The 20,666-nt window shown below is 45.4% G+C and overlaps 1 pseudogene; it reads right to left on the bottom strand.

Annotated features, from left to right (window-relative positions):
* Positions 1-14,347: 14,347 nt before the first annotated feature.
* LOC125112451 (saccharopine dehydrogenase-like oxidoreductase) lies at positions 14,348-19,333 on the bottom strand (annotated as a pseudogene).
* Positions 19,334-20,666: the final 1,333 nt, after the last annotated feature.

Below are 20,666 nucleotides of genomic sequence, written 5' to 3'. Positions count from 1 at the left end.
ATATGCTTGCAGTGAACCATAAAAACAAAACAAAACAAGGAGTTCCCATTGTGGTTATCAGATTAAGAACTCAATGTAATGTCCATGAGGATAGAGGTTTGATCCCTGGCCTTCCTCAGTAGGTTAAGGATGTGGTGCGGTCACAAGCTCTGCTGTAGGTCACAGATGCAGCTTGGACTCTGTGTTGCTGTGCCTATGGTATAGACTGGCAGCTGAAGCTCCAACTGGCCCCTAGCCAGGGAACTTCCATATGCCACAGGTATGGCCCTAAAAAGAAACCAAATAAAATGTAGTCCATTCCCAGAAATGAAACTATTTTATGTTCCTAAATAGACCATACATTCAGTAAGATTACACTTCTACCATACATTTCTTCTACGGCTACAACTTCTAAGGCCAAGTGAGATACACAGTAACTACTCAGTGCTTTGCAGTAAGGTGATAACTTTCTAGGCTGACAACATTCATCACATAATGATAGATCCTTAATGCCAGGATAATGGTAACTCTGTCTAACATAATGAGTTAGGCAGTGATTTTTAACAAATTCTATCTTAAGTCAAAATAATTATCAGCAGGGAAATCCGACTGTGGCTCAGCAAAATGAATCCAACTAGTATCCATGAGGATGTGGGTTCAATCCATAGCCTTGCTCAGGGGGCTAAGGAGGCGGTGTTACCATGACCTGTGGTGCAGTTCACAGACGTGGCTCAAATCTTGCATTGCTGTGGCTGTGGTGTATGCCGGCAGCTGGAGCTCTGATTCAACCCTTAGACTGGGAACTTCCATATGCTGCATCTGCTGTCCTAAAAAAGCAAAATACTTCTCAGCAATCTTTGCTTTTCAAAAATAAACACAGTGGGAGCTGGGGTCTAGAGGGCGGAGGAGTAAGCAGTGGTGCTCACCATCTTCTACAAACACAGGAAAAAAAATCTACATGTAGAATGATTCAGGCAGAACATCTACAGAATGCTGGCAGAAGACCTTAAACCACCCAAAAGGGCAAGAAACCCACCACGTAACTGGGTAGAACAAAAGGGAAGAAAAAAAAGGGGGGGGGGATCAGGATGGGACTAGCACACCTGAGAGGGAGCTAAGAAAGAAGAAAGGAACCCACACCCTGGGAAGCCACCTAACTGACAGGGAGATCAGCCAAGAAAGAAGGGCCTCAGAGCCTCAGAGAAAAGCGCAACAGCTGGACAGAGGAGGCCAAAGCAAAGGGAGCCACGCAGACCAATGGTACTACCGCCTAGGACACCACAGCCTGAGATGCTTGGAATGGGGCTGGGCACTGAGACTCAGGCTCCGGCGGTCAGTTCTGGGATGAGGACTAGGGTTGGCTGTGTGCAGACAGCCCAAGGGGGTAAGGGTGAGGGAGGGGAGTGCCACATCCAAGGGAACCCAGGAGGAGGTGTGGGACCACCGAGAAGAAAGGCACAATTGTCGGGGAGGTTGGGAGGAGGAGGGGCGAATCACCACAGGAACATCTTTCTCTGCACACAAGCAGACTCTCAAAGGGCAGGGTTATGGGTGGCAAGGCACCTCTTTGCCAGGGGTAGAGGTGACAGGCCCTTCTTACAAGGGCCATGGGTGGTGGTGCTTCCTGCTCCAGCTAACTGCAACCAAGCACCTCTTGCATGGTCTACCAGTCATCTCAGACTCCAGACTTGGCCCACCACCACTAGGGGTCTGTGAATAGACACCACCTATGGCCACAGTCACCTCAGAGGTCACCAAACAGGACAGCACTGCAACCACAACCACCCATTGCTGCTCTCACACCCCTGGGAACCCACACATCTTGCCGCTGCCACTGCCAAATGCTCCAGGTGCCACCTACACCTGCCTGGCAGTCACTGACACTTCCAGGGCCCTGCAACTAGGAGCAGCTTGAGCCACCTTCCTGTGGGTCTTTGCCATTGTCAAGGGCCCAGTAACCAGGCACTGGCTACTAGCCCTGCCCACTGCCTCCATCTCCCTGGAAGCACACGAAGCACATATCAAGGGGATGACAGCCTGCACACACTAAGAAAGAGAGAGGAAGCATCCAAAAAAGCAGCCTGCATGCCAAAACTAAATCATAGGCCCTCACAAGATACCTAGGGGTGTTCTTGCCTATGAAGAGCCCTCCGAGTCTACAGTAGTTGTTTTCCCGAAACTCACAGAATAAGGAATACAGAAGCAAGATGAACCCGCACAGGAACCATTCCCAGTTACAAGAACAGGAGAATTCCCCTGAAGGAGTAAACAGTGGAACAGACCTCTGCAGTCTAACAGACACCGAGTTCAAAAAGAGACAGTGAAGGAGTTCCCGTCCTGACTCAGTGGTTAAAGAATCTGACTAGGAACCATGAGGTTGCGGGTTCGATCCCTGCCTGTGCTCAGTGGGTTAATGATCCAGTGTTGCTGTGAGCTGTGGTGTAGGTGGCAGAGGCGGCTCGGATCCCTTGCTGCTGTGGCTATGGCATAGGCCGGTGGCTACAGCTCTGATTCAACCCCTAGCCTGGGACCCTCCACATGCCAGGGAGCAGCCCAAAAAATGACAAAAAGACCAAAAAAGAAAAAAAAAAAAGAGAAGATACTAAAGGAATTAAGATTGAATTAAGGAACTAAGAACTGATATGAACAGCAGTGCAGACTACTTTAGAAAGGAACTCAAAAACATACGGAGGAGCCAAGAAAAATGAGAAAATTCATTGGCAGAGACACAAGCTGAGTTACAGGCACCAAAGAGCAGAATCAATAATGCAGAGGAACAAATCAGTGACTTGGAAGGTAGAGTCTTGAAAATCACCCACCCAATCAGGACAGCAGACAGAAAACCAAATGAAAAACCACAAAAGCAATGGAAGAGCTCCATGGGATAAGATAGAGCAGCCCAATCTACACAAAACAGGGATTCCAGAAGGAGAAGAAAAAGAAAATGAGACGGAAAGGATATTTGATGAAATTATGGCTGAAAACGTTCCAAATTAAAGCAAACAGACATCAAGGTACAGGAAGCACAGAGGGCCCCAAACAAGTTGAACCCAAACAGTCTCACACCAAGACATATTATAATAAAAAATGGCAAAAGTTAAAAAGAGGAATTGAAAGGCAGCAAGAGGAAAACAAAGAGTTAATTATAAGGGACCCACCATGATGCTATCAGCTCATTCCTCTATAGAAACAATACACGGCAGAAGAGAGTGCCAAGACATACTCAAAGTTCTAAAAGGGAAACATTTGCAGCCTAGTGTACTCTACCCAGGAAGAATATCATTTAAAATATAAGGAGAAATACAGTTTTTCTCCGATGAACAAAAGCTAAAAGAGCACAGCAATACTAAACCCATTCTCAAAGAAATACTGACAGGGCTTCTCTAAATAAAAAAAAAAAGAAGAAGAAATAGGATGGAGGAAATCACAATTGGAAAGCGATCACTTAAATAAGCCAGTATACAGATCTAAAAGGGAGAAAAAAACCTACCAAAAAATGATGATAAACACAAGGAATAGCAAAAGGACAAACATGAAGATGTTTAAAAAGGACTTCAAAATCATACAATGTGAGGAAGGAAAGAGAAAATCTAGACTCTTTTTTTTTTTTTTAAGAATGTCTTGGAGCCTATATGACTATCAGGCAAGCAGACATAGGTAGGGGTTAACATAACTGAAAAACAGGGCAACCACAAGTCAAAACCAAACAATACAATCACAAAAACTAAAAAGAAGAGGACACAAGCAGACAATAAAAGGAAATCATCCAATCCAAAAAAGAAAGGAACAAAGAAAAACAGAATCAACTGGTAAACAAGGTTTAAAATGGCGACAAATACATACTCACTGACAATTACCGTAAATGTCAATGGCCTGAATGCTCCAATCAAAAGACACAGAGTAGCAGACTGGATAAAAAAACAAGAGCCTACGATATGCTGCCTACAAGAGACTCACCCTACAGCAAAAGATGCATCTGGTTTGAAAGTGAGTGGTTGGAAAAAGCTATTTCATGCAAATGGAAAAAACAGGAAAGCGGGAGTTGCAATACTCCTATCAGACAAGAGAGACTTTAAAACGTAGGCCCATAAAGAAAAAGAAGGACACCATTTAATGATAATGGAATCCATTCAAGAAGAGGATATTACGCTCGTCACTATATATGCCCAGAAACATACAACAAATACTAACAGACATAAAAGGAGAAAATGATGGGAATACAGTAACAGTAGAAGACTTCCAATACCCCATTCACATCAATGGACAGATCCTCTAGACAGAAGATCAATACGGCAGCAGAAATCCTAATGACGCAATAGGAAAGTTAGACTTGATTGACATCTTCAGGACATTACATCCAAAAAAATCACAATATACCTTCTTTTCAAGAGCATACGGAACATTTTCAAGGAGTGACCACATACTGAGCCACAAAACTCACCTCAACAAATATAAGAGCATAGACATTATTGCAAGTATCTTCTCTGACCACAATGGCATGAAACTAGACATCAACCTCAGGTAAAGAAATGAGAGATAGAGACGGGATTAAAATGGCGGACTAGAAGGACTGGAGCTCAACTTCTCTCCTAAAAACAACAAAATTCACAACTAAAGACTGAGCAATCTCCACCCAAATGGACCGGAAACCATACCCTACTCCAGAAGAAAAAGAGGAGGCCACATCAAGAGAGACTCACCTACAGGAGTGAGAGTTCTGAGCCCCACATCAAACCCTCACATGTGGGGATCTGATACTGGGAGAAAGAGCCCCTGGAGCATCTGGCATTGAAGACCAGCAGGGCTTGTGCACAGGAGCTCCACAGGACTGGGGGAAACGGAGACCCCATTCTTAAAAGGCGTACACAGACTTTCACGTGCACTGGGTCCCAGGGCAAAGCAAAGTCTCCATAGGAATCTGGTCAAAGCTGACTGCAGTTCTTGGAGGACATCCTGGGAAAACAGGGGTGAATGTGGCTTGTTGTGACTGAAGGACATTGAAGGCAAAGCTCTCGGGAATATTCAGCAGTTGCCTTTCTCTGAAGGTGGCCATTTTGGGAAAATCTGGCTCCACCGTCAGTCAGTGCTGAGAAGCCCCAGGGCAAACAACAATCCAGGTGGGATCACAGCCCCACCCCTCAGTAAACAGGCTACCTAAAGAGCCTCAGGCACACAGCTGCCCCTAATCCCATCCAGAGACTAAGCCTCACCCACCAGAGGGACTAGAATCAGCTCCACCTACCAGGGGGCAGGCATCAGCCCCTCCCATCAGGAAGCCTACAGCAAGCCTCCATAACCGACCTCAGCCACAAAGGGGGCAGACACCAGAAGGAACAGAGGCCACAACTCTATTCTCTGTCAAAAGGTCACCACACCAAAAACCTATAAAAATGAAAAGACAGAGAACTATAACTCAGATGAGGGAGAAAGGAAAAACCCCAAAAAATCAACTAAGCAATGAGGAGATTCTCAGCCTCTAGGGAAGACTTTAGACTGTCGATGCTGAAGATGATGCAAGACATTGGAAATAAACTGGAGGAAAAGATGGATAACTCACAGGAAACACTGACCAAAGAGATACAAGATATAAAACTTAAACAAGAAGAGATGCAAAATACATTAACTGAAATAAAAAATGCACTAGAAGCAGCTAACAGCAGAATACAGGAGGCAGAATAACGAATAAGTGAGGTGGAGAACAGATTAGAAGAAATTACAGATGCAGAACAGAAAAGAGAAAAAGGATTGAAAACAAATGAAGAGAGTCTCAGAGAACTCTGGGACAATGTTAAACGCACCAACATCCGTATTATAGAGGTGCCAAGAGAAGAGAGAGAGAAGGGGACAGAAAAAATATTTCAAGAGATAATAGCCAAAAATTTCCCTAACATGGGAAAGGAATCACTCACTCAAATCCAGGAAGCAGAACGAGTACCATATAAAATAAACCCAAGGAGGGAGAGGACAAGATGGCGGAGGAGTAGGGGGACACGCTCGCCCTCTCCCACAAACACAACAAAAAAAGCACATCTACAGAATAAATGACTCGCACAGAACAGCAACCAATCGCTGCCAGAAGAACCTAAACTCCAATAACGGCAAGAAGTTCGTGACATTACTGGGCAGAATGGGAGAAAAGAGGAGAGTGAGAGAAGGTGAATCCCAGCGGGACGGGTGCTCCCGAAAGGGAACTGTGGAGGAGAAAGGGATCCCGCACCCTGGAAAGTCACCTACACGGGGGGGAGATCAAACGAACCGGAGCAACCTCCAGATGCAGAGAAGAGTGTAGCAGTAAGTTGGAGTACGGAAAAGCCGATCAAGAACCGAACGAACCATCTGAACTACGGGCACAGTCACCAAAAATTGAGACACCTGGGTGGGGGCTGGGCACCGAATCCTCGGCTCCAGAGGTTAGTCCCTGAGAAAGGGCCGGGGGACGCCTGGGTGGGGGCTGGGCACCGAGACCTCGGCTCCAGAGGTTAGTCGCCGAGAAAGGGCCGGGGGACACCTGGGTGGCGGCTGGGCACCAAGACCTAGGCTCCAGAGGTTAGTCCCGGGGCTGGGGGGGGCAGGGCGGGGCGGAGCAGAAACTGCTTGGGAGGTCTAGAAACCATTTGACGGGGCAGAGACTGCCTGGGAGACTAGAAAACAAAGCTGTCGCAGAGGAAGGGAACAATACTCTAGGGGCGGGGAAGTGGAAAGCCGCATCAGAGGGAACCTGGGAGAAGAGCCTGGTCTGCGCCCGTGCTGGGGAGGGGAGAGAAGAAGGGGTGGGTCCCCATAGAATACCCCCCATGCCACAGCAAGCTTACAGGCCCACTAGCTAGCTGAAAGCTGTGCTTCCCAGTGCATCCCCTCCCCCCACCCCCGCCACACTCTCGCCGAACCTGGGGCTGCCTGCCATCCAGGAGGGCTGGCCTCAACAATTGCCTGAAGCCTACCACCGCAGGGGCTGTCCCTGCACAGGCCTGATTGCCCTTTGGAGGGGCTACACTTCTACAGAGCAGCACCAAACACCACCAGCCCCCAAGAAAAGGCCTGCAGCCCAGAAAAGCTAGAACAAGCCTAGCCAGGCAGTGAATAGATCTGCCTAATTCCTGGGCGGTTTCTCTGAGTCAGGCTGCCCCAGGGAGGAGCCTCTTAGGTCTCCAACGGCCCTGCTACCCGCCCAAGCCCCCAGGGGGTGCCCTAGTGGATCAGCTGCATAGGACTGCCAGCTCTAGGCAGGACCCCCTGCAGCCCAGAAAAGCTGCAACAAGCTTGGCCAGACTGTGAAAAGATCCGCCTACATTCTCAGGCCATCCTTCTGAGTTGGGCTGCCCTAGGGAAGAGCCTCTTAGGTTCTCAGTGACCCAGATAGCTGCTCCAGCCCCCAGGGGGTGCTGCACTCCTGAGGAACAGCTGCCCAATACCTCCAACCCCCTGCAAGAACCCCACAGCCTAAAAACACCAGAGCAAGCTCTGCATGACCAAGTGAAATCTGCTACCATCGTGGTGTGGACCTCCCTGTCCTGTCTGCCCTCAGGAAGTCCTCCTTTGCTTCAAAGAAACACTCCAGAAAAGCCACACTGCCTCAAAAAAGATTGACCAACAACGCCAGCCCTCAGGAAATATTCCACGGCAGTGACAAGGCAAACACTGCCTGATAACGGAGAGTACAACTCCCTCAGGAGAAAGAAAACAACAAGCAAGATGAAGACGCTGAGAAACCACCCCCAGTCAAACCAACAGGAGAACTCACCTAAAACAGTCAACAATGAAACAGATCTCTGCAGTCAGACAGACCTGGAGTTCAAAAGAGAAATAGTGAAAATACTGAAGGAATTAAGAGAAGATATGAACAGTAATGCAGATACCCTCAGAAAGGAACTAGAAAATATAAGGAGGAGCCAAGAAAAACTAGAACATTCATTGGCAGAGATGCAAACTGAACTAAGGACAGTAAAAACCAGAATGAATAATGTAGAAGAACGAATCCGTGATATGGAAGATAGAATAATGGAAATCACTCAATCCGGTCAACAGACAGAAAACCGAATCAAAAAACTGGAAAGCAATATAAGAGACCTATGGGATAATATAAAGCGGGCCAATCTACGCATAATAGGAATTCCAGAAGGAGTAGAAAAAGATAAGGGGATGGAAAATATATTTGAAGAAATTATCGATGGAAAACTTCCCAAATCTAAGGATACTGGGTTCAAGATACAAGAAGCACAGAGGGCCCCAAACAAACTGAACCCAAATAGACCCACAGCAAGACACATCATAATAAAATGGCAAAAGTTAGTGATAAAGAGAGGATCCTAAAGGCAGCAAGAGAAAAACAGAATGTTACCTACAAGGGAACCCCATAAGAATATCAGCTGATTTCTCTACAGAAACACTACAGGACGGAGTGGAATGGCAAGAAGATATTTAAAGTGCTAAAAGGAAAAAATATGCAACCTAGAATACCTATCCAGCAAGATATCATTTAAATAGAAGGGAAATAAAAATTTTTCCAACAACAAAAACAAACTTAAAGAATCCAGCAACAACAACCCAGGTTAAAGGAAATATTGAAAGGGCTTCTCTAACCAAACCAAAAGAAAGGAAGGAAAGGAAAGAAAAAAGAAAAGAAGAAAAAAAGAAGAAAGAGGAGCTGGGACTGAGGAAACCCGCAGAGAGCAGTCACTCAAATAAGTCCATACAGATTTAATCATGAACAAGCTTCAAACAAAATAAAATTAAAAAGAAAAAAAATAAAAGAGTCATCAAAACCATAAAATGTGGGCAAGGGATGTTAGGAAGTAAATAACCCTTTTTGTTTGTATGTTTTTCTCTTCTTAATTTTAATATAGTAATGAAGTGTTTGAACTAACGGACCATCAGGCTAAAACACACAATTATGGGAAGGGGTTAGCATACTTAAAAAACAGGGCAACCACAAGCCAAAACCAATATTGCATTTGCAAAAAATGAAAAAAAATACACTCAAGCAGATAATAACGAGACCATCCAACCAAAAAAAAAAAAAAAGAAAGGAAGAATGAGAACCATAGAATCAACTGGAACACGAGGTTGAAATGGCATAAATAATCATCTATCAATTATCACCTTAAATGTCAATTGCTGAACGCCCCAATCAAAGACACAGAGTGGCTGAATGGATAAAAAGGCAAAAACCTTCAATATGCTGCCTACAAGAAACTCACCTTGACAAAAGATACATATAGATTGAAAGTGAAAGGTGGGGAAAATATTTCACACCAATAGACGTGACAGAAAAGCAGGAGTCGCAACGCTCATATCAGACAAAATAGACTTTAAACAAAAGACATAAAGAAAGACAAAGAAGACACACTTAATGATTAAGGGATCCATCCAAGGAGAGGATGTTACTATCGTCAACATATAGCCCCAAATACAGGAGCACCCAGATACATACAACAATATTAACAGACATAAAGGAGATATTGATGAGAATACAATCATGCAAAGACCTTAATACCCCCCTCACATCAATGGACAGATCCTCTAGACAGAAAACCAATAAAGCAACAGAGATCCTAGAAAACAATAGAAAAGTTAGATTCAATTGATATCTTCAGACAACTACATCCAAAAAAAGCAGAATACACATTCTTCTTCAAATGCTCATGGAACATTCTCAAGAACGACCACATCTTGGGACACAAAGCTATCTCTCAATAAATTTAGGAGCATAGGAATTATCTCAAGTATCTTCTCTGACCACAATGCCATAAATTAGAAACCAGCCATGGGAAAAGGAAAGAGAAAAAACCCACTACATGGAGACTAAACAACATGCTACTAAAAAACCAATGGGTCAATGAGGAAATCAAGAAGAAATTAAAAACTACCTTGAAACAAACGATAATGAGAACACAACCTCTCAAAATCTATGGGATGCTGCGAAAGCAGTGCTCAGAGGGAAATTTATAGCAATACAGGCCTTTCTCAAAAAAGAAGAAAGATCCCAAATTGATAACTTAACCCTCCACCTAAACGAATTAGAAAAAGAAGAACAAAAAAGTCCTAAAGTCAGCAGAAGGAAGGAAATTATAAAGATCAAAGAAGAAACAATAAAATAGAGACTCAAAAAACAATAGAGAAAATTAATAAAACCAAGACTGGTTCTTTGAAAAGGTAAACAAATTGAAAACCCCTGGCCAGACTCACTAAAAGAGGAGAGAAAGAACCCAAATAATCAAAATTATAAATGATAAAGGAGAAATCACAATGGATCAGCAAATACAAAAAACCATAAGAGAATACTATGAACAACTATATGGCAACAGTTTGACAACTGGAAGAAATGAACAATTTTCTAGAATCTTACACCTGCCAAAACTGAATCAAGTAGAAACAGACCAAATGAAGAGACCATCACTAGAAATGAAATTGAAGAGGTCATAAAATCACTCCCACAAATAAAAGTCCAGGACCAGATGGCTTCACAGGTGAATTCTATCAAACATATAAAGAGGAATTGGTGCCCTCCTCCTGAAACCTTTCAAAAGGTTGAAGAAGAGAAATACTCCCAAAACATTCTATGATGCCACCATCACCCTCATTCCAAAACCAGACAGAGATACCACCAAAAAAAAACTATCGCCCAATATCATTGATTATAGATGCAAAAATTCTCAACAAAATCTTAGCCAACCAATCCAACAACATACCAAAAAAATTATACACCATGACCAGGTTGGGTTCATCCCAGGTTCACAAGGATGGTTCAACATACGCAAATCAATCACATCATACACCACATTAACAAAAAAAAAAGTCAAAAATCATATGATCATCTCAATAGACGAAAAAAGCATTTGACAAAGTCCAACATCCATTCATGATCAAGACCCTCGCCAAAGTTGTAGAGGAACATTCCTGAATATATCAAAACAATTTAGATAAACCCACAGCAATATAATACTCAATGGGGAAAAAACTGAAGGCCTTCTCACTCAATCTGGAACAAGACAGGGATGCCCACTCTCACCACTGCTCTTCAACATAGTTTTGGAAGTCCTAGCCACAGCAATTAGACAAACCAAGAAATAAAAGGCATCCATATAGGAAGAGAAGAGATCAAACTGTCACTGTATGCAGATGACATGATACTATACATAGAAACCCTAACGACTCAACCTCAAAACTACTGAACTGATTAATAAATTCAGCAAAGTAGCAGGATATAAGATTAACATTCAGAAGTCAGTTGCATTTCTGTATACCAGCAATGAAATATTAGAAAAGGAATACAAAAATATAATACCTTTTAAAATTGCACCTCACAAAATCAAATACTTCGGAATAACCTGACCAAGAGGTAAAGGACCTATATGCCGAGAACTATAAAACTTTAATCAAAGAAATCAAAGATGTAAAGAAATGAAAGATATTCCATGTTCCTGGATTGGGAAAATCATATTTGAAAATGGACATACTACCCAAAGCAATCTACAGATTCAATGCATCCCTATCAAATGACCCATGACATTTTCACAGAACTAGACAAAACAATCTAAAAATGTATATGGAACCACAAAACCCAGAATCGCCAAAGCAATCCTGAGAACAAAAAAACCAAGCAGGGGCATCACTCTCCCAGACTTCAAGAAATACTACAAGCCACATCAACAACAGTGTGGTACTGGTATCAAAACAGATAGACAACCAATGGAACAGAACAGAGAAGCCGGAATAAACCCTGACACCTATGGTCAATTAATCTTTGACAAGGGAGGCAAGAACATCAAATGGGAAAAAGAAAGTCTATTCAGCAAGCATTGCTGGGAAACCTGGACAGCTGCATGCAAAGCAATGCAACTAGAACACACCCTCACACCATGCACAAAAATAAACTCCAAATGGCTGAAAGACTTAAATATACGACAGGACACCATCAAACTCCTAGAAGAAAACATAGGCAAAACACTCTCTGACATCAACATCATGAATATTTTCTCAGGTCAGTCTCCCAAAGCAATAGAAATTAGAGCAAAAATAAACCCATGGGACCTCATCAAACTGAAAAGCTTTTGCACAGCAAAGGAAACCAAAAAGAAAACAAAAAGACAACTTACAGAATGGGAGAAAATAGTTTCAAATGATGCAACCGACAAGGGCTTAATCTCTAGAATATATAAACAACTTATACAACCCAACAGCAAAAAAGCCAATCAATCAATGGAAAAATGGGCAAAAGACCTGAATAGACTGTTCTCCAAAGAAGATATACAGAGGGCCAACTAACACATGAAAAAATGCTCAACATTGCTGGTTATAAGAGAAATGCAAATCAAAACTACCATGAGATATCACCTCACACCAGTCAGAATGGCCATCATTAATAAATCCACAAATAACAAGTGCTGGAGGGGCTGTGGAGAAAAGGGAACCCTCCTACACTGTTGGTGGGAATGTAAACTGGTACAGCCACTATGGAGAACAGTCTGGAGATACCTTAGAAATCTATACATAGAACTTCCATATGACCCCGCAATCCCACTTTTGGGCATCTATCCGGACAAAACTCTACTTAAAGGAGACACGTGCACCGGCATGTTCATTGCAGCACTATTCACAATAGCCAAGACATGGAAACAACCCAAATGTCTATCGACAGAGGATTGGATTAGGAAGATGTGGTATATACACACTATGGAAACGACTCAGCCATAAAAAAGAATGACATAATGCCATTTGCAGCAACATGGATGGAGCTAGAGACTCTCCTACGGAGTGAAATGAGCCAGAAAGACAAAGACAAATACCATATTATATCACTTATAACTGGAATCTAATATCCAGCACAAATGAACATCTCCTTAGAAAAGAAAATCAAGCAACAAAGACAAAAAAATAAAATAAAATAAAATAAAATAAATTAAAAAAAAAAAGGAGTTCCCGTTGTGGCGCAGTGGTTAACGAATCCGACTAGGAACCATGAGGTTGCGGGTTCGATCCCTGGCCTTGCTCAGTGGGTTAACGATCGGGTGTTGCCATGAGCTGTGGTGTAGGTTGCAGATGCAGCTTGGATCCCACGTTGCTGTGGCTCTGGCGTAGGCCGGTGGCTACAGCTCCGATTCGACCCCTGGCCTGGGAACCTCCATATGCCTCAGGTGCGGCCCAAGAAATAGCAACAACAACAACGACAAAAATAAAAAATAAAAAAAAATAACAATAAAAAAAAAGAAAAGAAAATCATGGACTTGGAGAAAAGACTTGTGGCTGCCTGATGGGAGGGGGAGGGAGTAGGAGGGATCGGGAGCTTGGGCTTATCAGACACAACTTAGAACAGATTTATAAGGAGATCCTGCTGAATAGCATTGAGAACTTTGTCTAGATACTCATGTTGCAACAGAAGAAAGGCTGGGGGAAAAATGTAATTGTAATGTATACATGTAAGGATAACCTGACCCCCTTGCTGTACAGTGGGAAAATAAAAAAAAAAGAAAGGGTTTTTTGTTTGTTTGTTTTGCCATTTTTTGGGCCGCTCCCATGGCATATGGAGGTTCCCAGGCTAGGGGTCGAATCGGAGCTGTAGCCACCGACCTACACCAGAGCCACAGCAACGCGAGATCCGAGCCACGTCTGCAACCTACACCATAGCTCACAGCAATGCCGGATCCTTAACCCACTGAGCAACGCCAGGGATCGAACCCGCAACCTCATGGTTCCTAGTCGGATTCATTAGCCACTGAGCCACGACAGGAACTCCATCTTTGGCCCGGTTTTATATTGGGTTCTATTTATTTGAGTTTCTCATTTATATGTAGTCTATATCATTATTAGGTTTTGATATCACTTCCATAGGACTTTATCACTTAGAAGCTTTTCACCATCTTCTTTGCTCTCAAATATTTTAAATAAGATAGAAATCATTTCCTTCTTTGCTTCATGTTTCCTTCCTCTTCTCCTATCAGTCTTGGTGATTTACATGTTCCTACACTTTCCAATATACATCACCAACTGCTAAGCTCTAAACATACATTCTAATGGCACACTGATGAGGGGAGTCAGGAGAGATTCTAGGGACATATACGGTTACACTTATAAAGCAGGCAGTGTAGCTCAGGGCTTATGAACACTGCACTTCCAGCAGGCAGGCAAACCTCAACTCAAGTCCTCCTTTTTCTATTTACAAGTTGCATGACTCTGAGCAAGTTTGATTTTCATGAATTCTGTTTACAGCACACAGTGGCTATAAACACCAACGCATTCTGTATACAAAGGACTTGAAATAAATGTGGTTAGAAGAAAAAAAACTGAAGCTAAAATCACACCACCATGCTTTCAATGAAATTCCATCTCTAAATGCTAAGGAGTAGCCATCACCTGCTAAAATATATCTGCAATATTGCACTAAATATTTTTCACTGGAACAGAAAGATGCGCTGGTAATTTTGTTCTTTCCGTTTCATTTTACATACCTGAGGTTCTCCACAGATGTCAGTACAGCTAGCTCCATTTTCAATACATGCTCTTACGACAGGTTCTCCATAAAACCGGTACTGAGGGAATTAAAAAAAAACAAAAAAAAAAACAAAAAACAGTTTCCTCTTACTCAGCAAGTGAAAGGATATCACTGAATTTTGGAAGCACAGTCTTGGTTATTCAGCTATCAAATATTAAAGAAAGCAGCCTAATCTCAAAAAATGGGAAAAGAACTGCAATACACTGACCCTCACAGTATAAATACAGACATGACGGAACGACAGAGGAATGTGTGCTTACCTCCAACTGAAAACACACCAAAGTTTTAGAGAAGAGATGATGGGAGTTGAATTCGGAAGAACAGTAGGATTTGCCAGGGAAAAGAAAATCCAAATAAAGGAAAAACTGTATGTAAAAGTGCAAAAAAGAGAGGGGTGGGCTGGTCCGGATACCCGAACCAGAGAGCAGCCCAGCGGGGAGCGGTAAGGAAGGGGTCTGGAAAGAAACACGTGGGCCAGATCCGGAACAACCCTGTGTATCACGCTCTCAAGATTGAACGTGATCTTTTCGGCAGGACTGGGTCCTCCTGGAGGATTTTCAAAGGGATGGCGGTCGAAGATTACAGCAGACACATCACTCGACCTGTGGTACTGGAAACCCAAACTCCCGGCAGGTAAGAGATGAAGGAAGGCGAAGGCTGGACTAAGGATGAGACGTACTTCAAAGACAGAAATCACTGGACTTCCTGAGACCGACAACGAATGCACTACCTGCCAAAATAAAGAAAAACCGGACCAGGGAAGGCTTGGAGGGGATACGTTTAATACTGGCCGGAGTAGATATTTTGAGTCTATATTATTTTTTTTGGGGGGGGGGGGAACTGCAGCTGCCAGCCTACACCACAGCCACCCAGATCTGAGTCACATCCACAACTTACACTGTGCCTTGCGGCAACCCCAGATCCTTAACCCACTGAACGAGGCCAAGGATGGATGGAACACACATTCTTAGGGATACTAGGCGGGTCCTTAACCCGCTGAGCCACAATGGGAACTCCAGTATGTATCATCATCGATTTTGAATCTCCCAAGTTATTTCTTGCTCAAACTCACGTTATTAGAAATAAAAAGTCACTATATAATAGTTAACATATGAGAGTCGGTCCCATTTCAAAGGAAGCACGAGGCATTTTTCCCTTTGTGAGGGCAGGGTAAGGAGTAGCACAAACTCCTCTGCTTCTCTCACTCCTCAAAGCATAAGATGGAGAAAGGAGATCATCCGTTTCCTCTCGCCTTCAAAAGAAACAGCTAAAAGGGGAGTTCCTGTCCTAGCTCGTGGTTAACAAATCCGACTGGGAGCCATGAGGTTGTGGGTTCGATCCCTGACCTTGCTCAGTGGGTTAAGGATCCAGCGTTGCTGTGCCGGCAGCTGCAACTCTGATTCCACCCCTGGTCTGGGAACTTCCACATGCGGGGGCAGCCCGAAACAAAAAAGCAAAAAAAAAAACAAGTACAGGGACACTGCAAAGAAAAGAAAGGGCACTGCAAGGACCCTTTCCAGGAGGCCAAACAGCCTCCTCTCCACCTGACTCCATAGCCGCCTCCTCCTCCTCCTCAAGAAGAGCAGATGTGTTTCAGTTCTGGGCCCTCCTCGACCAACCACATCAAACTGCTGAAGCAATGCAGTGCCAAGGAACAAACAAGGGCTTTCCAGGCAGTAAGACCCAAGTCCACATCCTAACTCCCTCATCTACCAGCCATGTGAATCGGTTTACAAATCACTTACATGAACGACTCTACTGATACGACACACAGGTTAAACACATATAAAATGGAAATACAGTTGAGATTAAAATGAAGACCAGCCAAAGCTCTATTTTCCTTGTGGACTCAATGGATCAGATCGGGTGATTTTGACACCTCACCGTCTGAAACACATTTAGAGATTTTGGCCTTTCTCTTGGTTATTCTACCTCCAGATATCTCAGGCTGGTCAGGAGTCCACTGGGTTCGAATCACCTGGGCCGCTCGTTCAACATGCCGGTTACTCAGTCCCACCCCAACCCCCTCCAGCCAAACCTTGTCTGGGGGAGACTCCAGACACCTGTGTTCCAGGAGCCTCACGGGGGATTCTGACGTGGACAACTGCCCCCACAGCTGCTGCCCACCCTTCTCCCTGAAAATTCTTACCTACTCCCTCCATTGCAACTCCAACAGATCTCCTGGTGACTTTCAACTTCTATCTCCAGATCTGCTTACCAGTGAGGCTTCCTTACCTATGGCTCCCGGTATAAACTCAGGACTTCACACAGACCTTCCCACACCACCCGTCTCACAAGAGACTGATGTGCCCATCTCCTTACCTGCTCTCCCTGTTCTAGAGTTCAGAGCACTGGTCATTTACCGACTGTCATAACCTTACTGGTCTCCCTCAACAGACAGAAAGCTCCACGAGTGATTTTGTTTTATTCCCATGACGTCTCCAGACTACGGCCATACGGGTATAACAACCAATAAACACTGAATCAAGGAACGACTCCTTTTTGAATCTCTTTCTTGGTACATGTCCTTAACATATAGCCTGGTACAGTAATCCCAAATGTAACGTCAAGATCCATAAAAAGTACATTCGGGGCACAGGGTCAAACTGTTTTACTTAAGGGGCATGCAGTACAAAAGAAACAAAGTTTGGCCGTTACAGCTGTCACCATTAAATTCAACCAGCACACCCCTGGAGTCTCTCTCTCAGGAGACTTTGCTTATATCCATGAGCTCCTTATGAGAAGGAAACACGTCCCAAGTGGAGTTAAGGCCCTGAATCAGGTCTTCTGCCCCCTGCCCTTATGCTTCTCTGGAACAGGAACTACCACATTCTGCTAGACATGAACAGATTCCTTGTTCCAATACAAAGAAGTGGTGATTACTTACTGGTCTGACACAACTGAGGATCACCGCTGCCTGTTCAGCCATTTCATCAAGGGAGGCTGGATTAGTGACAGCACAGACTATTATTCCAACTTCAGACGGCAGTGTCGGTCTTCCTAAACTCAGAAACAAACTGTGTTAATTAAGCAAATCCGGATACAGCAGTGAAATCTCCCAAATCTTCTTTTCCTAGTAACCAGTGACGGCAAACTTACTGCACATACTGAAAGCGGACTCTCCCTCTAAAACGAAAGATAAAACTGTTCCTAGCAGAAAAAAGGAAACTACCAGGAGGGAAACAGAGGTGATGCTAAGAGTGACTACAAAAACCATCACTAACCTCTCAAAGGACGTCTAACATCAGGAATGCGAAAACGCCGCAAAGAGAAGATTTTACAACTGTTCAGATACTTTGTCCATGACTGCGTGGACTTCCACTCCACAAAGAATTGTATCATAAAAGTAGATTCTCATCAACTATTCAACAGTTACGTCTGACAAGAAGAGTATGAGAGAGAGGATGGTCGTGAACAACAACCTCCACACGGCAAACAGGGACGCAGGTGAAAAGCCGTCTAGGCACGAACACGCAGGTTCCCAATTAAGCAGATAATGGGAATAAACTGAATCCATTACCCTAAGGAAGGCAGGCTTCAGGGCTCAAGGTGTACTCCCGGCCAAAACTTGACCTGAGCACCACAAACAGATAACTAGACAACACACTTGTTCAACAGGAAAAAGAAATGCAAGAGTCTATTTTAAGAGTGAAAGTCCTTCTCTTGGAAAAATACAGACAGACCGAAAAGCTCTTTGGTCTAGATTCTGTATTTCCTAGGGGCAGCAGGAAGAGTTGTAGGTGAGTCTAGGCTACACGGTAGCTTCTGTACAACCAAACAGGTGACAATTCCCACCATAAACAGGACCCTGGATGCAATTCTAAGTGAGATGCAGGTTAAAGAGAAACACAAAGGATGACCAGAACTCCACCAGGGGCTATTTGTCTGTACCAGGGGACAATGGGTGGAAATTTAACAGCCAAGTTTCAAGACCACCGACTCCTAAATCAGAGGTCTCCTCCTTCCCCCCTTCCCCCTCCCCCGCACTGATCACAAGGGTGGGGTCTCTGTGTCTCTCTCTTCCCCACACCTCTCTCCCCAGCACTTAGACTGGGATCTGCCATAAACAAAGACCACTCAGTTAAAAACATATGGAATGAATGAAGCAAGAATAAGTAAACTTCCAAGCCAAAAACACCTAAAAATGGTTCCGGATGAAGAGTGGGACTGCTGAAGAATTCTCATGAGCAAAAAATCAATGCCACAGCAATGTTATCCATGAAACTCTTAAGCTTTCTCTTCCATCTCCAAAACACAAGGCAAAGGGAGAGCACAAACCATCCCGGGACACCAGTGCTCTCTCTGCTTGTGTATCCACAGAAACACCAAAAGACCACCAGGAGCCCCCGGGCTCTAGAAGGGGACGGGGCAGAGAAGGAGACATTCAAGTTCCTGATTATTTCCCCCGCGAGGATCCTCCTGCCAAAAGAGATATCCAAGGAGCTAATTTTTTCTTTCTTATCTTTTTCTTTTTTCTTTTTTTTTTTTTAGTTTAGGGAATGAAACAAAGCTAGGGCAAGATCTGAAGCTTGGCTCTCCTCCTCCTGTCCTCCCGCAGGGCTTGGGGAGCACGAGGGCGAGCGAAATGCTCATTTCACGTGACTAGAACCCTCAGCCCTGAGAAGGAGGCTCCAGGGAGAGAGTGGCGAGCGGCCCTGGTGGCAGGGGGAGCCCCGTGCTGGAGTCCCCCACCCCCGCGCGCCCCCTTTACCCAGCTTCATGGCCGCCAACTCCAGCACTTGCTGCAGCTTCTTCCCGTTCTAGGGACACCTGCTCCCGAGCCACCTCCTCCGTCACGAACTCGCCAGGGAAGCCAGACAGGCTGAACACCACCCAGTGGAAAGTCCTCTGCTGAGTCTCCGCCATGATCGTGGCACATAAGCTACGCCTGGAACCCACTGCGTCCTGGGTTCCTGCGCCTCAGGCGGCTGCCGCACCACCAGAAGCACTAACCGCCTCCCTTGTGGCCCACGCAAGGGGGCCAGCCGCCCCCGCCGCCACGCTGCCGCCGCCTCCGCAGGCGACCCCCGCGAGACTGCCTCGCCGCCGCCGCTGGCCCTGTGACCACCACCGCCGCCGGTCGCGCGACGGCCGCCGCCTCCGCCTCCGCCTCGCCGCCGCCTCGCCGCCTCGCCGCCGCCCGCCGCCGCCGCCGCCCGCCGCCCGCCGCCCGCCGCCGCCGCCGCCGCCGCCGCCGCCGCCGCCGCCGCCGCCGCCGCCGCCGCCGCCGCCGCCGCCGCCTCCGCCGCCGCCGCCGCCTCCGCCTCCGCCTCCGTTGCTTGCAATGCCGCTTCTGCCGCCGCAGCTGCGCACTGTGCTCTCAAAGCCCCGCCCACGCTCCACCGTGGTGGGAAATCGCGCAGCCGCACTGGCCCCGCCCCTCACGCCCGCGAGGCTGCTGAGCCTTCTCTTAGGGGCTCTTCCCCGAGATGCTGCCTGCTCTCCTGACTCCAAATCCGGTATTGCCCTTGAGCTGTTGTGTAGGTCGCAAACTCTGCTCGAATCCTGCTTTGCTGTGGATATGGTGTAGGCCCGCAGCTACAGCTCTGATTCACGCCTAACCTGGGAACCTCCTTATGCCAGGGTGCAGCCCTAAAAAGACAAATAAATAAATTAAATTAAATAAAAGAACTACCATTTGATCCAGCGAATCCGTATGACGAAGAGACAACTAGAATCCTATGTTCATCGCAGCATTTTAGACAGTAGTCAAGATGGGTCAGTGGATTGTGCAGTGGGGAGCCTCGAACTCACGCTGGTGTAAGCTAGTCGCTGCATTCAGAGGACTCAACAGGCAGGGCTGCTAACTCAGGAAGTGACCCAGCCCCCATGGGCACTTGGACAGGAGGGGCAGCTGTGTTTACAGCTGTGTTTGCTTCTGAGCTATCCTCTGGAGAATTGGATGCCTTTTGCGGGCATTTACCATTTCCCAGAATAGCACCAGCATTTACCAAACTCCCTCTCTGAGCTGCTTCCACCTCCCTGTCAGAGACAGCAGGAGGAAACGCCCACCCTGTGAATGCCTCTGAGAAAAGCTGTTCCACACGCTCAGTGTTTACAGACAACATCCTCCTTTGATTTCAGGCTCTCAGGCAATTGTCAGCTATTTGGAAGGTCCCTGGAGATTACTCCTGAGCAAATGACAGACACACAAGGTGTCCACCTTCCTCAAACCCCTGATTTTCAGGAGTTCTATGAT

This window comes from Phacochoerus africanus, chromosome 12, assembly GCF_016906955.1.
Source record: "Phacochoerus africanus isolate WHEZ1 chromosome 12, ROS_Pafr_v1, whole genome shotgun sequence".
Lineage (NCBI taxonomy): Eukaryota > Metazoa > Chordata > Mammalia > Artiodactyla > Suidae > Phacochoerus > Phacochoerus africanus.
Note: the sequence above shows the minus strand (reverse complement) of the source record. Positions and strands in the feature narration are given on the sequence as shown.